This window comes from Vicugna pacos, chromosome 7 (assembly GCF_048564905.1).
Source record: "Vicugna pacos chromosome 7, VicPac4, whole genome shotgun sequence".
NCBI classification, from domain to species: domain Eukaryota; kingdom Metazoa; phylum Chordata; class Mammalia; order Artiodactyla; family Camelidae; genus Vicugna; species Vicugna pacos.
In genome coordinates, this window is record NC_132993.1 from 6,631,130 (window position 1) to 6,655,410 (window position 24,281).

General features: G+C 46.5%; 1 protein-coding gene across 5 annotated transcripts in view; it reads right to left on the reverse strand.

The window, feature by feature from the left end:
* Positions 1-24,281, reverse strand: part of CNTNAP2 (contactin associated protein 2) — a 1,225,886-nt gene that overhangs the window by 35,881 nt on the left and 1,165,724 nt on the right. The window contains exon 20 of one of the 5 annotated variants that reach the window (XR_012074163.1): positions 15,469-16,163. The exons of the other annotated variants lie outside the window; for them this stretch is intronic. The gene's annotated coding sequence lies outside the window, so the exon portion shown is untranslated. The remainder of the gene's footprint in view (positions 1-15,468; positions 16,164-24,281) is intronic. 5 annotated transcript variants of the gene reach the window in all.

Genomic DNA, 24,281 nt, shown 5'->3' on the forward strand with positions numbered 1-24,281 from the left:
GCCTGCCTCACTTCTGGTCTGAATTCTCACGGTAGCCTTCGGGCTACCTGCCATCTTACTCTGCTCCCCACGCCCCCATGTCACCCTCCACCTCGCCTGCCAAGGAATGCTTCTAAAACTCAGATGGATCCTCCCAGTCCCCTTCCACAACTGCCTCCAATGCAAAGGACACGCTCCTCACAATGACCAGCAGGTCTTCTCATGCTCTGACGCCTCCCTGTCTTTCCAGTGTCCAGGTCTGCTTGTTCACACGCCGTCCACTCACCCAGCAGTCCAACCACCCAGGCTGGGCCAGGCGCACCCCTGTTTTTCCCCTCCCCACCATCCCTGCCAGAGTAACCAGGGGTAAGAGGGCCTGTTACATTTCCATGGCCACGGGGTCCCCTTCCCGCCCCAGACTCCAGACTTCTCCGAGAAGGCATCCTGTCTTCTCATCTTGTACCATCATCACATAGGAAAGTGTCTGGAACCCGGCTCCACCGGTCATGAGTGAATGACAGGTGTTTTTCCTATTTATACATCTTCCTGCTCATCTGAATATTCATTCTGAATTTTCTGCATCCAAACATCTGCCTGCTGACTATCAAGTAATTGTTTTGATTCCCTACGCATACCCTTAATCATATTTCCTCCACGGACACACACAAACGTTTAGTTGACACCAGGAATGTTTACTGATCCTTCTTGATAAAGGTGCCCTGGCTTGGCACCGTGAGACAGACAGAAACAGGCAAAACCACAGTCCCCTGCAGGGAGTTCACTGTCAAGAACAAATATTAGCCAAGGCAAAATGAGATAAAGGCCTTGATGCACGTTTGGAAGGGAGAGCCACAGGCCTAGCTGGGGCAAGGAGGCTCCAGGGGCGCCCATAGGAAGTGACAACTGAAAAGACCCCTGGACCAGATTAGTTTGAAAAGATGAGGAGGATGAGAGAGAGAGGGGTGGGCACATCCCAAAGCAAGGGAACCCGTGGGGTGTGTGTGGGAACTGGGCTGAGCCGCAGAGGGTACTGGATGGAGCTGGACGGCTCTCCTGAGCAGGGCTCAAGTTTCAAGTCAGTTTACACTTGATTGGGTAAGCGTTGGGCCCTCTCTGAAGGCTTTAAAAAAAAACTGCAGTAAAACACACATAAAATTTATGAGCATGGAAGAAATGTAATCAGGGTGGTGGGTAAGTCAGGTCTAATTGGTATCGGTGGGCAAGACAGACTGGGGAAGTCTTCCTGTGAGTGGGGAATCAAGGGAAGAGTCACTGCCATCCTGGGTGAGAGGCGGGGAGGGCCTGGCAGGGAAGGACGGCAGAGGGGACTCAGGAGAGGCTGCCTTTATAAATGATAAACCGGGAGTTCGGGATTTGCAGACACACACTACTATGCCTAAAACAGATAAATAACATGTCCTACTGTATGGCACAGGGAACTATATTCAATATCTTGTAATAATCTATAACAAAAAAGTATATGAAAAAGAATATATATGTAAAACTGAATCACTATACTGTACACCAGAAATGAACACATTGCAAACTGACTATACTTCAATTAAAAAAAAAACAAATGAATAAATAACTATTTTAAAAACAAACCAAAAAAAATGAACTTACTTCTAAAACCCTGTTTTTCATCAGCTATGGTTTGGCAACTAGGAAGAAATGCTGGTAGATGCCAGGAAAGCACAAAGACAGGAAAGTTAATACACTAAAGGTTCCTGCTTATTCACTAGGCAAAAACACTGGCGTTTTCTCAAGGGGGCGCTATTGTTTGAACGCTCACCTCTTGGGTGTTGGTTAAGCTGGAATTCAGTCCAGAGGCGTCCAACACTCGGGAGTCCCTGCCTGGCAGCGTGACCGCTAGGAGCCAGAACTTTCCATCTATGTTATTCATTTTGATGACGAAACCCCGGCGATTGATTCTATCTGTGAGTTCACGGGCTGCAGACAGCCTGGCCATGCCGGACGCACACGACATATTTTTATATGATATAATTCTCTTAACTTCCAGTCCTTTATGGCTGAGTTTATAAGCGTGAGTGAATGAAAAGGTCATGTGCCGAGTGAAATGGAAAAAAAGTGCAAACTGAAGCAAATCGATGCTCTGTTTTAAGTATGAAAATTTCTTAAAAGTTAAAGTTGTGAATACCAGTAAAATGCAAATGTCGTTATATTCTATGTGTGCATGTAACCACAGAGGGACGTCACTATCCTTTCAAAAGGGAATTACAGTGGTAGGTATTAATATTTCTAGTTCATAGATGAGGAAACCAAGGCTTATTTCCATTAAGTCACTTGTCACACGGCTTACGAGTGGCAGAGCCAGTGTTCCTGATACTCACTGCTGGTTCTCAGAGACCTAGGTTCCCATGGATACAAAAACGGATGTTCACTCAGATGGCGGGGGTTAATTAAGCACATGGCGTGGCTCTCTTTAATGATACAGATGGCCCTTTGCTGGCTTCTGTTCCCCTCTAATTATACAGTATATTGTTTGTTTCCAAATTATGTAAAGTTTTTCTGGAGGAAAAATGAAAGGACTCCAGATACATCAATGCTGATTCATGGCACAAGGGAACGCCAAAGGGATTCATAATCTTTGAGCCACGTATTTATTGTTAGCGTTCACATGGGGACTCTGTTCTGCCTTATTTCATGGTTTACCTCTCAGGTTTAGAGTCTTTGAATAACTGGGAGCAGACTGATAAACGGAGACTGACAACAGTCTTGTTTCTCAGTAAAGAAAGAGCCCTGGCCCAGGGTTATATGAAAGCACAGACATCGAGTGTATAAAGTTAACTTGGAAAACTCTTAACACTTTGCATGGAAGAGAGAAAAAGCTACCAACTGAAATAATTCTGGTAATTAACTCCCTTAATGCTATTCCTACTGAAAGAACGCTGGGAGATCTGGGCAGTGAGCATCCGTAAGGAGCAGCTGGGGGCTGCGGTATGAAGAAGCAGGTTTGCGTCACTGGTCCTCCCTGAGTCCTGAGCATCGAGCATCCTTACTAACCCTCAGGACAATGATAACAACATCGGCCAAACTTCCACCTTTCAACAGGTATGTAGATGCTGACTGCTTTACATCCATCTCATTTAAGGCTTCATCTTCCTTTGTTTAACCTATTTTGCATTTTTTTTAATGTTTTGTTTTGTCAGTAATGATGCCCTTTCCCCTGAGTCAGTGTGGGTCTGCAGTTTCCATGTTAGCCTGGGGCTGAGGCACCCAAGTGAGTCCAGGGTAGGGGGTTGCTACCCTGTGTCCAAGGGCCTGTCCCGGTTGGGAATATGAATTTCTCACCAGCCAAGCAGGCTGGTGCTTCTGGGACATGAGGGAGAATTGGAATGAAAAGGATACAGGGGCAAAGCTGGGTTTTGTTCAGAACCTGATGTTTCTGGATTGGAGCAGTGGGAGAAGGAGCTACTTAAGGAAGCTGTCCCAGGGAAGGGAGGGGTCTCAGGGATGGGAGGGGAAGCCCTGCCTCCACAGACCCCTCTCACTCGCCCAGCATCAAACAGAAGCTACCAGCCCCTCCCCCTTGGGTCCTGGGGAGACCCAGGCTGTGGGAGGAGGAAGACCAAAGTCAGTTTCCAAAAGGTCTTAGTGGGTCTCAGTTTTCACATTCAGCACATCCCAGATTGGACCAGCAGCACAAGGGCTGCTCCCAAGTAATTCTGTGGGCCAGTCCAGAGATGTGTCGAAATCCCAACAAAGCTAGGCAGTTTGGGCCATGGCAACAATTTTTCTACAGAAGCCATTCAAAGAACGGAAGATTGCCTTGGTTATCAAGAGGAATCGGAAAAATGCAACAGAAAAGAAATACTTGGAACTAGGATTTGCTTCAAAACATCGAATGTTACAGTATTTGACAGGCTTAAACCAGGCCTTTTCAGTTTATGAGAAAACACAATGGTTTCCTCGATGACTCCTCCCCACCTGCCAAAGCTGGACTCTGAAAGCTTTGATTTCTGGGGTTTATCTGAGTTTTCAACTTTCAGAAGCTGGCTACATGCTGTACAACTTTGTTTTTCAGAGATGTGCATTTGCTTTTTCTCAAAATAACATGAATTTAAGGCTAAAAGTTAATTTCCTGGCTAAATGTTAGTCCTAATACAGGAAGCTTTTGATAATCGCTCTGCTCCTTCTGAGTACTCGGACTAAAATCCTTGGTAATAAAAACACCAGAAGCTGGAGACTGACACACAAAAACGAAAGGAATATAAAATTGGAATTTTTTTGGTTTGCTTTTTACTTTTGGAGTCAAGTTTTCTGAGGTATAATTTAGATGCAACAAATATACCTATTTTAAATGTACAGTTTTGATCAATTTTGCCAAACATATGCACCTATGTAACAGCCATTGCAATACAAACATGAAACATTTATATTGGAAATTTGTGCAAATTTTTGCTTCCTGGTATTTGTGTGTGCATGTGGATGCGTGTGTGAGTGTGAAAATTCATCCCTGAAAATGACGGTGCTTAAAAGAACGTTCACCCTCATGGAAGAGTCTTGAGAGTAATTCTAGCCGAGATTTTTTAATAGTATTGCCAATGGTATAAGAAAATCTGTAGAACAATATGGCATTGTATATAAAATCTTACCCTATAATGTTGATTCGGGGGAAAGTTTTTGCCCAGTAAGGCTTTTTTTCCTGTTTTGTTTTGTTTTGTAAGGTCCTTTCAGAGACAAAAAGGAGTGTTTTATAGACAATGGAACAGCATGTCGTCCTTAATTTCTGGGTTCTGGGAGAATGAATCATCCCAGAACACACGAATTTTTGTACAATCAAACACGAATCCATGACTGTATAAAAAAATACCTGTGGTGTCTTTAATAAAACCCTCATTGGCTCCATCTCTTCCGTTTTGTTTCCTCTCACTTCCCACCCACGGCATTCTGAGAGGGGTCACTGCAGTGGGGTTCTCAGAGGAACCATGTGCTACCTAAGGGGCTTGAAAATGGCCCCCAACGATCGCTGGGTGCCTGCCCTGCTGACCTTGGGGTCAGAGAACAGGCACCCAGGGCTCTCCCCCAGATCTTTGTTAGCATTTGCATTCACAATGAGTGCTTCTGTCTTAGGGACCACATTTCCGCAAAGGTGAGTTATAATCCTTCAAAAATCACTTCCATCTACCCTCGGAATTTGGCCAGTCCTGATCTGAAGGTAACTGATGTCACGGCTTGGGATCCAGCACAGGCGGCTTTGGAGACAGGTAAAGAAGGGAACCTGCTCTAAGGGAGATGCTGGCAAGGAGACCAAAGCCATACCTGGTCACCCGGGATTCAGGAGGAAGACTAAGATCAAGGTACTCCTCACGTACATTGCTCTCCGACACCTAGTTGGGTACCTGGCATGTGCTGGGAACCCAGTAGGTATTTATGGAATAAATGAACAGATGAAGCCAAAAGCAGTGAGACCCCTATTTCCAGATTCCCCCCACCTCCCCAGTTCTTGGATCTGGTATAAAAGGTCTGGGGACATCTCAATCAGAGTTCAGGGTGAAAGGACTCCTTCTGTATTACTTAGCCAGTCAGCTGAAGAATAAAGATCTGAATTTACAGCATTTGTGGCTCACAGGGAGACTTTAAAGAACACCTTGTCTACTAAGGTGGATTTAATAGAACCATGGAACTTGTTATTGCAATAAGAGCCCACACAGAGAGAGACTTGATCTGTTGCCTGGTATCCCTCTAGTAATTTATGATATCACTAGGAAATGTTGGTTCTGAAAATGAGACAACCTCTGAAAAGAATTTAGCTGAAGTGCACTTTGCGGTTGCAAACGCCCACTCTCAGAGGCAGCGTATTGATTCTGGTGGATACAAATAGCTGCCGTGGACCGCAGATCGACGGGCTCGTTGGAGCAAGGATATTACGCACTGTCTACTACAGACAGCCTCCAAAAAGTCACCACATCAGTGTCAAGAGGCATCAAGAGGACTTAATTCTCATTTAGCCATTTTTTGGGTGCACATTTCATATCCTTAACGCAAGAATGGGAAGTAAAACTTGTTTTGGAAAGAGAGCCCTGGATTGGAGTCCCAGCCCTGCCACGCAGAGCTTGGTGGCCTTAGACAAAGGTTCCTTAATCTCTTTGAGCCTCAGTTTCAATACACCCATTCAGGATCTGAGCCTGTCTCTTCCACATCCCCTGAATCGAATCCATCAGCAGGTACTATCAGCTGGACATCCAAAATACATCAGGAATCTGCATGAAATAATGCCATTTACAGCGACACAGAGGGACCTGGAAACGATCACATTAAGTGAAGTAAGTCGGAAAGAGGAAGACAAATATCATACAATATCATTTATATGTGGAATCTAAAAAATGACACAAAGGAACTTATTTACAAAACAGAAAGAGACTCATAGACATAGAAAACAAACTTATGGTTACTGGGAGGAAAGGGGGAAGAGACATAAATTAGGTTGAGATTAGCAGATACATTCTACTGTCTATAAAATAGATAAACAACAAGGTCCTCCTGTTCAGCACAGGGAACTACATTCAGTATCTTGTAATAGCCTATAATGAACAAGAATATGAAAAAGAATATACATATATATACATATATGTATAACTGAATCATTATGCTGTACCCCAGAAGCTAACACAACATTGTAAATCACCTATACTTGAATTAAAAAAACCAAAATACATCAGGAATCTGCCCATTTTTGCCTATCTCCATGAATTACTGTCTAGTTCAAGCCATCATCTCTCTCAATGGGACTCCAGTAGTGGCCCCTCCGCTGGCTTCCTCGCCTCCCCTCATGCTCAGTCTATTCCTCAGAGGCCAAAACGATATTTTAAAACCCTCCACTAATTTCACATTCAACTTATAATAAAATCCATACATCCTGTCAAGGCCCACAAGGCCCTCTAAACTGGCCGCTGCTTCCTCTCTTACCCCAGCTTCTTCTTTTCTCCTGCCGGTCACACTGTCGGCCACACTTGATTTCCTCATGTGCAGGAGGCTACCAGCCTTGTCTGGCCTCAGGGCCTTGGCACCTGCTCTGCATATTAGTCGAATACCCTCTCCTTAGACCTGGCCCCTTCACATCCTCCGTAGAGGATCCTTTCTAAAGATCTCACCTCCTCCTTGATGACTCTGTATCATACTACAGTTTTATTTTCTCACTAGTATTTATCAGCGAGTTAAAGCATGCATGTATTTATTTTTATTCTTGCTTGCTGATTTTTCCTCTCACCAGAAAGGGACTTTCTTCACTGACGGATCCCTAGCATTCAGCATAATGCCTGGCACCTAGTCAGAAGACCCCGGTAAAAGAGGGATGAATTAATGAGGATGAAAATAACATCTATTTCCAAGGGTCGATGTGAGGCTTACACGTCAAACCTGCTTTGTGCAGGGTTATACGGTGGTTAGACTTCACCAGTTGTCTTGTGAGTCTCTAATTAGAAAGCATGACACTGACATTCCAGATTGAGGTCAGAAACAGATGAAAAAATCTTGTACCATATCAGTTTATCTGCCCAACATCAGTGTGATGGGAGCTGTTCATGCTGAAATGAAATCATTCAGCAAAGAGTAAGGATTTGTTATTTGCTTCTGTTTCCTGGGGCTTGGGAGGGTATGAAAGACGTGAAGTCCAGACCTTTGTTGCCTCGAGGTGCTTACAGACGATGAATGCTGTGTGCCTGGCTGGTCCGCCCCTCTCATGGCCAGCAGGACTATCCTCTGTGCTTTTCCGCCCTGCTCTGCAGTCATCTCCTGAGCTAGGGCCTCGCCTCTCACAGGGAGATGTGTCCGGAAGCACAAACCACATTCTCCATACTTATTTTGAATCATAAGGCACCCAGGAGAGATATGACATTAAACTGAATGATGGATCATTGCCTTATGTGTTCTTTTCTGTGCCCTGCAAATATAGCCAATAATAATGTGGGAAAATATATTATTTCGTTGTAGTGATAAATACATGCTTTATTAATAACATGCTTCCTTCAAATATAAAGATCAGGTTGCTGTCCTGGAAGCCTTTCCCTTGACTATTTTCTGGTAACAGGGCTGCACTGCCCAGAACACAGTGTACGCTTGGGCTGGGACCCACTGGGGCCAGCGCTTTGAATCCATGAGGCGGGTGGCTGAGAGCAGAGCTTTCTTTCTGATCCAACTGCCAGGGGAGAACAGTCCTAGACTTTAAATGCTTAGAGGGGAAAGAAAAAGAACTACAAGCTGTAAAAAATATTTTCAGATGTCACCAGCCAAAGAGTTTTCGCAAGAAAACAAGAGAGGGATTTTCCGAAGTTTCATCCAGACACAGATGCGCTGAGTAATATAGGGAAAAAAAGCTGGGGGTGGGGTTTGAACTGATGAAAACTCCAGAATGTTCGGAGCAAGTAGCTCTGGGCTGCAAAGATTTAATGCAGGTCAGCATGTCTGGCTTACTCTGGAGGGATGGGGCTGGGGAACACAGGACACTCCACCGAGCGCAAATGATCAGGGTGACATACTTGCTTCCAGCTCTGTTCTGACTTCCTGCTGCTGCCTGTCTTCATGCTGGGGTTTGAGCTTCTCCCATCCCTCCTCTGAGTCACCACGTCCAGTGAGCTCGACCTCCTGAGAGGTGCTGGATAATGTCTTTAGGATACTAGGATTCTTTAAGTCTATCATCATGGCAGAGCTCTAGATAATGTAAGTCTGACCTGGAAAGGCCGAATTCATTCCCTTCACGTGACTCTGACAGCCAAACCACCAAACAACTGGTCACTGGGGTAAACAAGGCTGACGATTTGACATTTTTCAAGTAAGCTATCTGTAGAGGTGGCATCCAGGGTGGGAAAACATAACGTATTGTGTTTAATTCTCATTGCCTGGTCTTGAGGGCTTCCACCCACGTTTCAGGTCATTTGGGTTGGTCCCTTTGTAGTTCTGCTCTCAGCCTTTCTGTATTTTCTCCTGAAAGCCTTACAGACAGTTTTCTACTATTGTCTGGGAAGGCTGATGTTTCTCTCTTTGTCACCTTTGGGAGAGAGGACTTGGCGAAGCACCACTGGGTGTCCCCCCTTTTCTGTGAGCTTGGAGCCTCTACATGAAAGGTGGCCATCTGGTATTAATAGATTTTGATAAGTAGAAAACTGTTCCTTGGGAATCAGACTTTCTTCATAAAAATGTATTTTTTAAAGTTTTATTTATTTATTTTTAATTTTTTTCACATAAAATGTATTTTTAATCACAAATGTTATAGGCTATGGGTGATCAATTTTCTTTGGTGTTTATCATCATTTCTTACATTTCACATTTAAAAAGAAACTAAATTGAATTCTCAGGTATTCTGAAAATACTAAAATTCTAAAGAAGTAGGGAAGAGAGAAAGAGGGGCTGCCTCAGAAAAACATCTCCAAGCTGCATTTTTTCAGTTGTTTCAATTTCTCAGGGTGAAGTACACTCACTCAGTCCTAAGAATGCAGGCTGGACTTGGGCATCTGGGGCAGGCTCGGCACACGAGCATCACTGTAAGAAGGTGAAGGAATCCACGCGCGCAGAGTTTGAGGATGAGTTCAGAGGGCTTTCAATGACCTCAAGGTGTCGAACTCCAACTTACCGAAAGGGCAGGTGATGGAAAAAGAGGAGACACTGCAGAGGGATGGGGGAATTTCCTCCATGAACCAGAACAGCAGAAACCCCAAGGCCCCTTCATCAAGGGGCAGCTACGCACGCACAGCAGTATTTCAATCGAGTCAGACCAGGTAGAAAAACACTTGGTGCACGTGGAATGAAAACACTGAAGTTTAGAACAAATGGGTGATATCAGAGTTGGAAGCACAAAGACCAGCTGGTTCGGCTCTTCCAGCTTCCCTCTCTGTCCTGTGTTGGGCTGGCTTCTCTTGAAACATCTCTGGGGACAGCGAGCTCGGGCCCCAGCCAAGTTGAGGGTGCCAGCTCTGAGCTCTAGCCATCATCCTTCCCCGGATGGAAATCTGTCCCCCAGGACCCAGCGGTTCTAACTTGGCCCTCAACACACGCCACAAGCTCTCCTTCCCCACGTGAGCATCCGACAGAGAGTTAAAGGCGGTCCACCCCCACTCCCCACCAGGTCCCCTCTCCTACAAGTTAACCCCCCCCCCCAATTCCCACTGTTGTTCTCTAGCTGTTACCCTTCCCTGGCCTCTTTCTGGTGTGTCAGTGTCCCCTGCACGACGTGGCACCTCAGACTGGAAGACATGCCAAGAACGCCCAGCCACTCACCCTGTGTGTTTCCCACGGCAGCTCTAAAACCGTCCTCTGCTCACGGCTAAGCCCCCGTCCCCCGTCTCCTTCATCTTGGACTTGTGTAATTGATTTTTTTGAATCTAAATGCATGAGCCTGTATTTAACCTTCACTTTATTGGTTTTGGCTCACATTTATAGCCACTTAAATAACGATGACAACTTACACTTAAGTGTCATTTTCCAGTGATCAAAGGGCTTTTGCATATGCTACTCTAATGAATTTTGATTCTCTTCTTTACCGTCAGCTCTCCCTCCTAACTTCCCATCATCTGGAAATTGCACTGGCCAGAATGGCAACCAATAAACATGCTGAACAGCAAGGAACAAAAGGCCCAGACCTGTGAAGTGCCACCCCCTGCTCATGCCACATTCTAAGGAGAGCGACGGACAATGGCAGCTGTGGGACCCCATCTGTAGGATGACTGCAGAGAAGGAAAAGTGCAGTGAAGAGAAATTCAGCAACCTTGGGGACCAGCAATGACAGGGCGCCGGCTTTCACAGAGATGGTGGTCTGAGGACTCTGAGCAGAGGCCTGAATGAGTGGGGAACACGCGGTGCAGCCCGGAGACCAGGACATGCGCGCGCATACGCGTGCGCGCACACACACGAATGAATCAATCACCTTCCTGCTTTGTTCCAAAGGGAATTTCAAGCAATCAATTTTCGACTTGGTTTTGTCCTCCTGGCTATCAACTAATTCATAATTTGCTTCTGAGTCACAAAGACTGAAAAAGCAGCTAATACAATGCTTGGCACAGAACGCACATTTTAATGACAATTGGTTGAGTACGTGAAAAAATATATCATAACAGATTGTGTCAAATGCTTGCTGAAACTGAGAAACACTATGTCAAGACCAGACGACAAGGCTTCACGACGTGTGTCGTGGGACACCACTCACCCACGGCACACATAGCAGTGTAATTCGCTCACCATCAATTGGCTGCAGCCCAGTTAAGACAGTGCTCCGGCTGCGCGCAGTTTCTGGGATAAAAGCAACCATTCCAGACGGTTCAGAACACACCACTGAGTGACAAATCTCTAGTCTCTAGTACACCTTTTCCACGAACGTCAGAAGAAAGAACTAGGGTGAGCTTGGTATGGCTTGATTCTGGGAGCACAGGCTGGGTTATACAAATTACACTATTCTCTAAATCCTTACCTTATTACCTGTTGAGTAATCTGTCCCAGAATTTTGTCAACCAGTATTTCCCTGGTCTATGCTTTTTTAAAAAATGCTTTTTATGTTTTGTTTTTTTTTGGGGGGGTGAGTAGGTAGTTTTATTTATTTATTTAATGGAGGTACTGGGAATTGAAGTCAGGACCTCACGCACACTAAGTACGTGCGCCAGCACTGGGCTACACCCTCCCCCGAGTCTCTGCTTTTGGAAACGACTTTCTGAAAGTTGGCAATGCCTTGCCTCCACCTGAGCCCCTCCCAGATTGACAAAGTTTCTGCACCATTACTGATCGACCACATCTACAAAGGCTCTCGGCATTCTGAGGTGATCTGTCTGCACCTGGGGAAATGAATTCTGTAATTAAATTAGTCAATTACTGACTGACGGAGCACCTGCCACGCACCAGGAGCTAATCAAAGAGAAGAAAGAGAGAAGGATGAGGGAAAGGATGAAAGGAGGAATACGACTTGGTTCCTGCCCTGAAGATGGACGGACCAGACACTGAGACATAAATAAGATACCCTGATAGGAACTGAAATAATCTAGAGCGAGAAGTGCGAGAACACGGGCAGGTTCCGAGGGCGCAGTGAGCGCGGGGAGGGGCTGGCCGTTCGGCCTGGGAGAGTCAGGTCGCTGATCAGTGAGGACAGATGGCGTTCCCAGTGCATTGTGGGAGGCGGGACCACCCCGCGTCTGCGGGATGCAGAGCTCAGGTAGAGGCTGGCCCAAGAGGTGCTTAGGACACTGGGGCCCTACAGCTTCTCAATCCAAGGGGGACTGGGCAGCTCTAGGGGAACTTGGGCCTTGTGCAGCCTTAACACGAGATGAGGGTGGGCAGGCCTGGAGCCCAGAGGCTTTCTCGCTCTCGCCTTTTCCAGATGGAGTTTCCCTTTGCATGTCTGAGAACACTTTCTTGTCTGAAGGTAATTTTCCATCATAGAGAAATTCAGTCTGGTGTCCTCTAAGCACCTTTACCAGGGTGAGGGTGAGGATTAACATTTTAATTCAAACAGTTTTTGTTTCTAAAAGTGCTCACTTTAAGTGGTTAAAATGTCCCCGTTTCCTCCACCATTGCAGAGTGTTGATCAAGGTTTTCGTTTACTTAGCAGACTTGTCTACCTGTGGCTGCAATTAAGGTCGGGGTGAGGCTTAAGTGTGTTCATCTTTCACCCACTGGAGTTCCAAATGAGTGAAAAACGAACAACTAAGCTAGCAATATAAAAAACGTATTTCGACCATTATTATTTGTAGAAGCCACACAAGGACTGAACCATGTGTGCATGAGTGCACAGACATACGGAGATTTTAGAAGGAAAAATGGCTGATGATGGAGACTGTTTCCTAAATCCTCTGCAGTAACATAACTGTCTTAGTAAGAAGTAATCAGCGAGAACACTTACAGGGTAAATGAGAATGAGAAAATATTAATAGTAAGGAATTAGAAAAAATGGAGATACAGTGGCTTTCAGACTAGCCTCTCACTCCTCAACCCATCCCTTGGATTACAGACACAGAAATTAGAGGCCAGTTTTCAGGAACACAGACTTTTCAATGATAAAAATAGCTAAGTGGTTATCATTTGTAACTTTTTAGAGGGTGAATATTTCAGATTTTGACTGCCCTGTTGGAAGCTGGATGGAGGGTCAATTTTGATTTTGAAGATGGGGAAGAAGGGGAAAAACTTCTGCCCCAGCAAAGACATGATAAACGATTGTAGCGAAACAGTTTAAGGGCCATTGGAAAAGTCTCTCCATGGGGGACCCAGCTTCTCTTGACATAAATAGCTCAGGGCTGGGTTGACTGAAAACATAAAACACTCTTCCCTTTCCAATGCACTAAATCTCTGCTCAATAAATCCCCTGTTCTCTTTTTGGTTCCAATGGGCAGAACACAAAGGCCCCTAGAAGAGAGAGGATCCCCTCTTCTGGGGGCGGGGAGGCACTTCCTCAACTTCTTTCCACCCCGACCCCCACCTCTCACTGGGAAGTCAGACTGGTCTGACTATGGAGTATGGTTTTGGCAGAGTGAGCGATTAGTTGCCAGCGTACCAATGTTTCCTCCAATCCCAGTGCACTGTGTCTAAGCTGTTGTAGATCCTTCCACTAGTGCAGAACATTAAGGCCAAACTAATTTATCTAAAATGCATCTTGTCCTAAGGAGTCTGTGTAGGTTTTGTGTAGGTTAGAGCTTAGGAATCACACAGACCTCGCCTCCTAAGTCACCGACTATTGGGCTGGTCACTTCATCTCTCTGAAGCTTCAGTTTTCCGATCTGTAAGATGGACATCCCATGAGGTGACTTTTAAGAATGTTGTATGAACCAGTTAGAACCGTATGAGGAAAGCCTGTAGCGGAGTTAACGGCGCACAGGAGACTTACGAGAACTGGTTGCTGTTAGTTTCATTACTAATTTTCAGCAGCCTGGGGATTCAAAGAATAGCCAGCGGCGACACAGAAAGTCTTTAGATACATATACACCGTTAGGGACGGAGTCTAGACAGCACAACACCAATATCGACTTAAAAAGAAGGAAATCCTTCCTGAACAGATTAAATGTAGTCAACTTCCAACTTGAACATTCCACATGAGCAAGTGTGGTCTGGCCAGTGGTGGTGTTGCTGTGAAACTATGAGCCTTTCCAAAGCTAGGTGTGTGTTTTTGGGTTGGCCACTATGGCGCTTCTTCAGGCTCAAAGCTACCTGCATGTGACCTGTGCCTGGAATTCCTAGGTCAGCAGTGGCCATGGGTCAGAATCTAGAACTCCTTCAGAGAAGATGGCCTCCCAGGGCTACCCAGTCCCCCACTGTGAATGGACCTGACTTGCACAAGAGGAGCTCCCGGTTCCCTTTCAACTGTACAAAGGACTTCCGATTTCGGGAAGTTCTGGAAAAAGTAAAGATGCTCCTGGAGAAACACTGGTTGGACTTCCTGTCCTCTCTTCTCCCTCTCATCCCATTAAATGCATAGCACAGGACAGGTGGAGAATCCTCGAAATAAATAAGCCGACGGAATCCATGATTTCCCCAATTCTTTGGCTTCTTATTCAAAAGAAGAGCTTCCTTTCAATTGTTAATCACGCCAGACAGTAGAAAACGTGGGGAGAAACGACTCCTATTCAGTAGACAGCGAACTTCCGAAGGGCTGATGGTGATGATTAGCTTTTGTGCGAAGAGAAAGCAGAATCAAATCTATTCTCTACCCACTGCCAGTGGAAATCAGTCCCTACCCGGAGTTAAGCAAAGTCCTGAGAGCTGTCTGCAAAATGTGAGGCTGAAAAATTAGAGCCTTTTTCAGGGAGAACCAAACACCATGCTAAATTTCAAAGAGGGGAAAACCAAACATATAATTTGAAGCTCTTTTTACTCCTTAAGAATAAAGAGAGAAATAAACAGAACCAACTACTTTTAATTCAACATAACAATTCGAGGAACCTATATCCTTTATCTTTCCTCAAAAGGAAGGCATGATCCTTTTCCGTGAAATTTTCCAGTTTGGGGGGTGTGATTGTTCCTAGAAGGACTATTGTTATTGGCACCCTTGTCACATAATAACAAACTAATTTGTTCTAAATTAGAAAGAACCTTCTCTTTAAACAAGTCTCGAAAACCCTCGAAAATGTGAACACATTTAGCAGTTCACACCACGTAAATCTCAGCTTTGCTTACACACACAGACACACACACACATACACACACAGACACATAGACACACTGCACGAAGCAATCAGATAACAGATTGGAATTCCTTCGTTTTCTTTACTTGCTCCCTGCTCAGTGACCCTGGGGGGTGTAGAATTGTTAGCATTTCTAAGCACACCCAAGCACGCTAAGTGATTCGGTCCCACCATCATCCTGCTCCAGAAAGAACACTAGACCTTGCGGAGACTAGATCAAGAACCAGAAGTCCCTGTACCCACAGCACTGCTTGCCTGGGGTGTTAAACCCCCATTACAGCTCCCCTGCTTGGCACCTGACTGCCCCTCCCACCCCCGCCTCTGTCTCTCACTCACACACATTCTCTCGCACCCCTCGGACTGGATGGGTAGCGCGCACCGTCCGGGGGGACTCAGCGTCCCGAAGAAGTCAGCCTCCAGCTGGCAATACTTGCCTCTCGCCGTCAGCCCCGGCTCAGGTGTGTCCCTGGCTTTTGTGATGCAGGTGGAGTTCTCACGGTCTGGTCAGGCTCCAGGACCCCCCAGGATTGTCCTTTGTCGGGCAGCTGGAATTCCGGGCTGCTTCCAGCCCGGGGATTGCAGGACCAGAGCCCCGACCACAGAAAGGCAGGTGAAGGGAGGGGGGAAAAACCCGGACTGGACTTCTGGGCTGGCGGCACAGATTGGACTGCGTGGAGACGCCACACCAATCAAGGGAAGACCTAATATATGGACTGGATTTTTTTTTTTTAATACAGTTTGACTTGGCAGCCTCCCACACGATGGCAACACACAGAGCACAGGCGTGAGCCTGCTTCTTCTGGTGTTTGAGCTTCGCTGACTCCTCCTAGACTGCCTGGGTCGGAAACTTCAGATACTGCTGGTGTTCAGGGAGGGCTTTGAGGCCCTGGCCTTTTGGGGGAACACTTTTCACAGTTTATTGCTTGGTTTCCTCCTTGAAAATCAGGTCTATTTTTGTTGCGGATGAATCATGAGATTAGTGTGGAAGGGGTGGCTGTGTTTGATGCTCTAGACAGGAAAAGACACCCAGTTCCGTAGGGATTATTTCTGGAGAACGCTGGTCAGCTCCAGGATCTGGGAAAATAAATACGATGTTTGACAACTTTCCTTGAACTCTCAGTGGCCTTCTTTTGCCTCCCAGTCTCGCTCAAGCCCAGCCAGGTGCCTCTTCTTCACTCTGGGATCTCCCGTTACCTGTCTGAGACTCATTTTCTGAGTGTGGGAAAGCCCCCCTGCTGTTTCTCTTCTCCTACTTCCTCCTCTGTTCCCTTTTGGAAAGAGTTAAATCATCCCACACTTTCCCGGAGCATCTGACTATTCTGCATTCTAGAAATGAAGTATTTGCCTTTTGTATATATGTTGCTTCTTCAAAGAAAGGGAAGCCAGGAGTAGTGGGAAAGAGACCAGAGATGCTTATTCAGATCAGGGGATGGCAGCTAAAGCCTTGAGCAACGTAAATCTTGCTGTGTCTCCTGGTCCAGCAGCAAGTCCCTTTCCCCAATTCTGGGCTTGTCAGAGAGAGGAGTTTGCAAGGGGTAGTGGGTAAGGTGGCAGGGAAAGTGGGAGAAGGGAGTATTTTGGCCATGGGAGAGAAAATCAGGAAGCTGCAACCTGACCTCTGCAAAGGTCCCTGCTCATCTGTGCTTACAAACAGAGAAGATGAAGTGCCACGTGTGCTGCAAAAAGGCTTATGATCCACAGAATGATACATCGTATCAGATTTTAAGTGCCAGAGGCCCCCAAATTTAGAAGAAAATAGCCCTGTCTTCCATATTTGTTTAAATATATAATCTTTCAAAATGCTGGAGCTGACATACTGTGTGTTTCTGTTTATATGACATACGACATTTGAGAGAAGGCAAAACTATAGGGACAGAAAACATCAGTGGCTCCCAGGAGCTCAGAGCTGAGGGAGGGGTTGCCTACAAAGAGAACAAGGGAAATTTGGGGGGTTCCGTATGTTGACTGGGGTGTCAGTTACCTGCATATATGTGTTGGCCAAAACTTGTTGAACTTGACACTAAAAGGGTGAATTCTACTGTATGCAAATTTTAAAAATATGTTGCAGCCAAAATAAAGATTAAATTAATCAAGTTTAAGAACTTCTTATTAAGCCTGGGTGATCATTGCTCCCTTCCTCCTTTGTCTCTGGAGGCCCTGCAGGGAGTATGCCTATTCATGGGGGAAAAAAACCCAGACTTAAGCTTGGAATTAAACAGTGAAATGTCCTTAAAATTCAGTCTATAGTGGACACTCTGCATGGTGCAGGGCCAAAAGCTGGCCAGAAAGATCCAATCCTTTTCATTCCCATGCAGCGAGGAGTAGAGATTTCTTTGTGTGAGATTAGGGAGACCTGAGAGGAAGCCTTCAAGACGGAAGCAAGAGGCAGGTAGGAAGGGTCAGCCCTTGGAAGAAGTGGCAGAGGGAAATGTCTGCCGATTCTGAAAAGACCAAACAAAAATAACCTGGCGACCCCGAAGCAGTGCCTCCCAAATCCGGCTCCCTGCAGAAATCCCTGGCCTCCCAGTCGGCCTGGGGTGGAATCAGAAAGTCTGCATTTTTAAGGAATTCGCCAGTCGTTCTTTGCAGCTGCCCAGCGCCACTGCTGGGAATGTGAGTTTGGGAACCAGCAAACCTAGAGCAACATGTTATTTCCTAGAGAGAAGGAAAGTCCTTACAGGGCTCAGAGAGGAGGCCGGCAGGGCTCCTGGTGGGGACGCAGGTGTCCCGAGGACAGGGGGCTTCCAGGATCGGGGAGAGGGGGCTTTCCCGGGGGCTGGAGTGATGCCTCCCAGGGAATCAGGGAGCAAAGCAGAGGAAGGTGAGCAGAGGCCGTGTGTCCAGCTGGGGACCCGGCCGGCTTAGTGGGCTCTCCAGGCTGCAGCACCAGGGAGGAATGAGGGGAAATCCAGGGTGTCCTCTCGTGCTGTTTGTCAGTAGACCCCCTGCACCCAGCACAGTGCCTGGGCCAGTTCATGTGTATCTGAATGCCTGAATGCATCTCGGCCAGGCAGGTACCTGCATCCTGGTACCTAAGCATGGAAACCCTGGAGCCACCCGGGGAGAGAGAGATTATTATCCTTCCTAACTGGAGCACCTTTATTGCTCAGGGAAGTGGAGTCATTTACCTAAAGTTTCACAGTTAGCGGATGCAATGGGTATTTTCAGAAAAGAGGAATGAAGATAAGCCTGGTAGGTTTCTTTCCACCCAATTGGGATTCTGGCAATGAACTCGAGCGTTTTATATTTGAAAACATCTGGAAGAATGATTTCCTAATGAAAGATTATGTTTTTAAGGTCAAAACCAGTCACTTTAAAATGGTCCCTAAGAGGGGAGGGTGTAGCTCAGCATGCACAAGGTCCTGGGTTCAATCCCCAGTACCTCTTCTAAAAATAAACAAACCTAATTACCTCCTCACTTCAAAATAAAAATAAATAATACAGAAAAAATGCTCCCTAAGGAATGTGAGTATATCTTTTGGATACAGGTTTTATGGCCCTTAGGTCTTCAACGACAGTTCCAGATTGGAGGAAAATGGGAAATTTGCCCCGCATAGTTTTTCTCTTTTTTTTTTTTTTTTGCCTCTAGGAGTTGCTTAAATGACTTAACACTTGCTTTGAAATATACCTATTATTTTTGACTTTTTTTCTTTTTCATCAACCAAACAGGACGTATGGCTTAGATAGAAACCAGTTAGTACTCACAGACTTCCTGCTAGATAATCTCTCTTAAAGCAACTGAAACTTGAAAAAAAGACCATCACCACTGTCACTGCTTCATAGAGGTGACTCTGAGAAGGGTGTCAAGGTCTGCACACTTGCAGCTTTCCTCCACCACCAGTGTGGGGTTGTCGGCTCCGTTTCTCTCGATAAAACTAGATTAAACTGTATCAAATCATTTCATTAATATCACCATCTTATTCAGAAAGGTCTGGAATTAAGCTACAATTTTTCATCAAATTATGTTTATATGTGAAGTTCATAAGTCCTAATCCTCAAGTGCATGAAATCAGATAGAACCGATCAGATACATTTTTTTTCTTTTAAGTTTTGGCAGAATGAATGAATAAATGAACCTCATCTCATAAGGAAAGGCAGATACTAAAACCCGACAATTTAGCAATGCCTCAATATCCAAATGCAAGTGTGATAGAGAGAGAGAGGGAAGGGGTCAGGTGAGCATCCCCTGGGCCTTCCTTTTGGCAACCGCATGGAAGGTTAAGGAGTTTCCCAAGCTAGGAGAAGCTGAGCACTGACTTGTTAAAGTCATGAAAAAAAAAGTTAAAATAATTTAAAACTGTAGAGAATACTCCAGTTCAATGTATCAGAAAGGCTAAGGTAATATTAAGTAAATAAAAATCTATAAAGCTTAGCAAATAGTCTCTAAATATAAATGAGTCACCAGAGGGAAAGCAAGCACCAGTTAGACGCATTAGAAAGCAGTTTTTTTTCCTGAAGTCTAGTTGATTTACAATGTTGTATTAAATTCTAGTGTACAGCATAGCGATTCAGTTATACATATATATTCCTTTTTTATTTTTTGGTTATTTTTTGGGAGGGAGTTAATTAGGTGTTAATTAAATAATTAACAGAGGTACTGGGGATTGAACCCAGGATCTTGTTCATGCTAAACACATATTCTACCACTGAGCTATACCCTCCTCCCATATATATATATTTCTTTTCTTTTTCATATTCTTTTTCATTTTAGGCTACTACAAGTATTGAATATAGTTCCCTGTACTCTACAGTAGGACCATGTTGTTTATCTATTTTATATACAGTAGTGTGTTATCTGCTAATCCCAAACTCCTAATTTATCCCTCACCCACCCCCTTTCCCCTTTGGTAACCATAGGTTTGTTTCCTATGTCAGTGAGTCTGTTTCTGCTTCATAAATCAGACCATTTCTGTCATTTTTTTTAGATTCCACATATAAGTGATATCATACGATATTTGTCTTTCTTTGTCTGACTTATTTCATTTAGGATGATAATCTCTAGGTCCATCCATGTTGCTGTAAGTGACACTATGTCCTTCCTTTTTTATGGCTGAGTAGTATTCCAGTGCCTGTGTATGTGTATGTGTGTATACACCACATCTTCTTTATCCAGCCATCTGTCGATGGACATTTAGGCTGCTTCCATGACATGGTTATTGTAAACAGTGTTGCTTAGAAAGCAGTTTGCATTTTTCAAGGAGTCTGTTAGCTGGGGAGCGTGCTGAAGACTGATACCAGTCTTTACAACTCAGTTCTCAGGGGCTGCTAACATCTGCCTGATCCTCGGTCACTTAGCTCATGACTGTGAGCTAGGAGTCTACGTGATACAGTAACTGGTCTCACGCCTTCCTGGGCTCTGCAAGGTTTCTTGTTTCTGTTGGAAGGTGGTTATCAGAGTTGCAGGAGGAGCAGGGCCTGGTGGAGTCCCTCCCCTAAGGGGTGTGAGCTGAGATGCAGAACTGAGAGGCAGGAATTCCCACCCTGCTTTGCCGGATTCACCACCAGGACTCCCACGGGCAGTAGGATCCCCCCAGCGGCACAGCTGCTCGGGGTCTCATCTTCTTTCCCCTTTATCAAGTTGTGGGTGTCAGAGGGGAACATGCTGTGGGATTTGAGAAGAGTGGCCTTGCCTTTTCTCTAACATCACCCTGAACTGTGGGAGCCCTTTCCTTCTTGGCCGTTTCCACTGGCTTTGCTGAGTCTAGCTGCCACGTTAATTATATTTTTCCTTGGTTGGCAGAATACAATCCAGCTTAGTCATGCTTCTGTCTCCTCCTGACCCAATGCAGCCGTCAGGGAATTTGGCTAAGTGCAGACGCGAAGACCAGGTGCCCGGCTCCTGGTGCCTCGTCTTCCCCATCTTTGGATTTTTCCACCTCAAAGACAGAAGGATGGACAAAGGGATGCTGCTAGGATCTGCAAACACTGGCCTGGGGGTGAAACAAGAGTCTCAGTATCGGGAAAGCAGCATTTTCCTGGCTGTGTCTGTTCAGGAGCCTCCATCTCCCCACTTGCCTGAAGTGTCCCCAACGATTGCCGGGGTCCCCAGGCAGGGCCTTGTGTGGCCAGTCCTCCTGTCTGGCACAAAGTGCCTGCTCATCTCTCCCTCCCTGGGTATCCAGGCAGGGACGGCACTTCTGGGGCCTGGCAAAGATGTGCCGGCCCCGGTGCGCGATGCTGGCGTACAAGGTACTCAGCCCGGGTGCTCCCTGCCGTCCTGGCCAAGCTGCTGGAGCCCGTGGTCCCTGCGGAAGCTGCTGGAGCTTTTTTACTAGCAGCTGCAGAACTAAGGGTGCACCAGTGCAGGCTCTCTGTGACCCACGACAATCTCTCTCCCTGACTTTTCTGGTGTCTCCTACAAATGCCCACAGCACTGCCTCTGCTCTTTTGCCTCCATCCTTGTTTGCAGTTGTTTTCCAAGGACTGGCTGTGCACTAGGTCACTGGATAGACAGTCACTGCATTGCTCCTAAAACTCATGCTGCCCGCAGCCCGGAGACTGGGCTGTGCTTCTTATCTGGTCCTCTCTTCCCTTGAGTGAGTTCCCTCCCCAGAGGCCCTGGGATTCCTCAGGAAAACAGACTCCTCTAACCCACAACCTTCCCCCTCCTCTACCCTCCGTAATGGAACACTAACTTCAAGGATGGAGAAGGCGGATGCGATGGGGAATGTTCTGAGCAGAAGTCAGGGCAGCCTTGGCCACTGACCAGTTATGGGACATGAGCAGGTCAGATTCTTCCTCAGGCCCCGATTTCTTCTCCAGCAGAACAAGGGGTGTACACATCCCGAGCTCTAAGGTCCCTCCAACCTTTGCTGCTCTGCGCCTCTGCCTGCGTCCTCCACTGCGGGCGAGATGCGGATGCTCCCCGGCACTCAGGGTGGACCGTGGTGGCTCTCACCACTCACCACCGCATCCCCTGGTGTGTGGTGGGCAGATAAGCACACGTTTCTGCACCACATATAGGAGGCCCTCCAGGAGCGTGAGCCCCACTTTGAGGCACCTCCACTGGCTGTAGGGGCATCTTTTCCATTAAGGCTTATATTCTACAACCAACTCAATAGGAGCCCCTTGCTCTTCAACTGGTGAACTCAGCAACACCGCTGAACTGGATTTTGGGAATTCAAGTCGAATTCACGCAGGTAAGTGATGCTGTGTGCGGTTTCCCGGCAGTGATCCCGGCAGCCTTTCCCCACCGACAGTCCGAGGCTCACCTCAGGCCCTCCTGTTCAACTTCCCTGGCCCAGTAGGAAGCCCCACTCCTCCAAACAAAGCTGGATGGAGAGAGATGTCCCTCACAGAGACGCTTATGAAAAAAAATACCGAACACCCAGAAATGCACAGAGATAAAAGGTTAAGGAAGCTACACCCACGTAGCAGAATATCATCCAGCCATTCCAGCGTCCCAGAAGTAACGTGACACTATCGGGTTGGCTACCATCCACTAATTAATCCATTTACCCTGTATTTGGGGGGCGTACGTCACGTGCCCTGTGCCGTGCTCAGTGCCGTGGTCCAGGGTGAGTGAAGCAAGCGGAGCCCCACGGAGCTTACTGAACATTAATACACGCTGTTCCACGCGCTAAAAGCATCACATACTTCACTTTGCTTAATTTTCTCAACAGCCCCATGAGGCGGGTCTAGCATTATCCCTCATTTTATGGATGAGAACACCCAGGAACAGAAAGCCAACGAGCAGCAGGGCAGGAATTTCCACTCAGGTTTATCTGATTCCCATAAACACACACGGCTTCCTCAAAGACTTTTTAATTCCACTAAACTCTTGTGTAAGAACTAGATCAAACTCCGTAGTTACAAGCACACCATTTCACAAAGGAGCTCTTAGGACAGTCCGCGGTCCTACTTCATACGTGACTTGAACCCCGTTTCTTTCTTCGCAGATTTATAGTGGAACAGTGATACCAACAGACTGTCTTCCATCCATCCTACCCCTCCCTCCCTCCCCCGTTTCTAATATTGATCCCTGCAGCATCGCTCAGAAAAAGGACAAACAGCCCAAGAGGCAGATAAATTGTGCCCTGGTTTAATTTTAAGTGACATGAGTAATGCTGCTTCTCTCTCTTCCCCTGGAGCCTATTTCAACGTCTGATTATAGTAATTTGTGACATTTTTCTTATTTAGCAGGGAGAACTAGCCTGCTTCAGTATCCAGAACACATCGCTGTATTCTGCTACTAGCCAAGTCCAATTTCCAGTGTATCACCACAGAGCATGGACACTGTGGGAATTCAGAAGGGCTTTCCTCCAGATCAAGAGGTTTACAAAACAAACGGAGACTCGGGCATTTTTCCAGAACAGCCAGGAGGCCCTGCCCTGGCTGAGCAAATAATCCTTTTCTCTCTGGGCTCCCTGTTCACAATTAATGCCCCTTCTAATTGTGAGCAAAGCGTGGTATCATGTCCTATTATCCGAAGAATAAAATACGAAGGGGGAACATACAAACACTGGAATGTTGTGTCATGAGCAAATAAAACGGACACGGCTTACATATACACGTGTGGAGCCCTCTGCAGTGGTCAGTGCAATGTAAAAACCATTAGAATGGTTATGATTCTCATGCAGTTGAACCAAATGTTTAGAGGGCTTTTTTTCCTCTCTCAGTTTGTCACAATTTAGCAGGTAAAATGTGGTCCTTCCGTACGTAGATTTTTAAATCTAGAGACCCCAGAACTGACTTAACTAGTAGGCCAGTTTCCTCTAGCTCTCCTCTTTCCTGTCCCTGGACTTTGCTGCCGCATTGTGCCCTGGAGCTTGGGGTTTTTTTCACCCCAGTCTTCCTTTCCTGTAAGGGGTGCTCTGGAGCGTAGAGACTCTGGACCTGTGGCGTGGCGGTGGGGAGGATAAGGGCCGGGTCAGTACGGGCTCACGATCCCTGCCATCCGGGATTCCAGCCCGGAGGCCGAACAGGAGGTGGGGAGTGGAAGAGAGCTGAGCTGTGGCTCGGGCTTGGCAGGGAGAGGAGGGGTTGGGGAGGGCGGAAGGGGCCAAGCTGGGCCCCCAGCGACTGCAGGCAGCATGTGCCCAGCCAGGTCCGCTGTGGGCCAGCCTGCAGCCCCTTCCCCATCACACCGGACCAGGCGTGGCTTCAGGGCCAGCCCCGAGAGTCTCCGCAACATGCTCCGTGCGTGGGAAAGAAGGCTTCCCAGACCGCAGTTTCATCCACTCAGACGCGTGT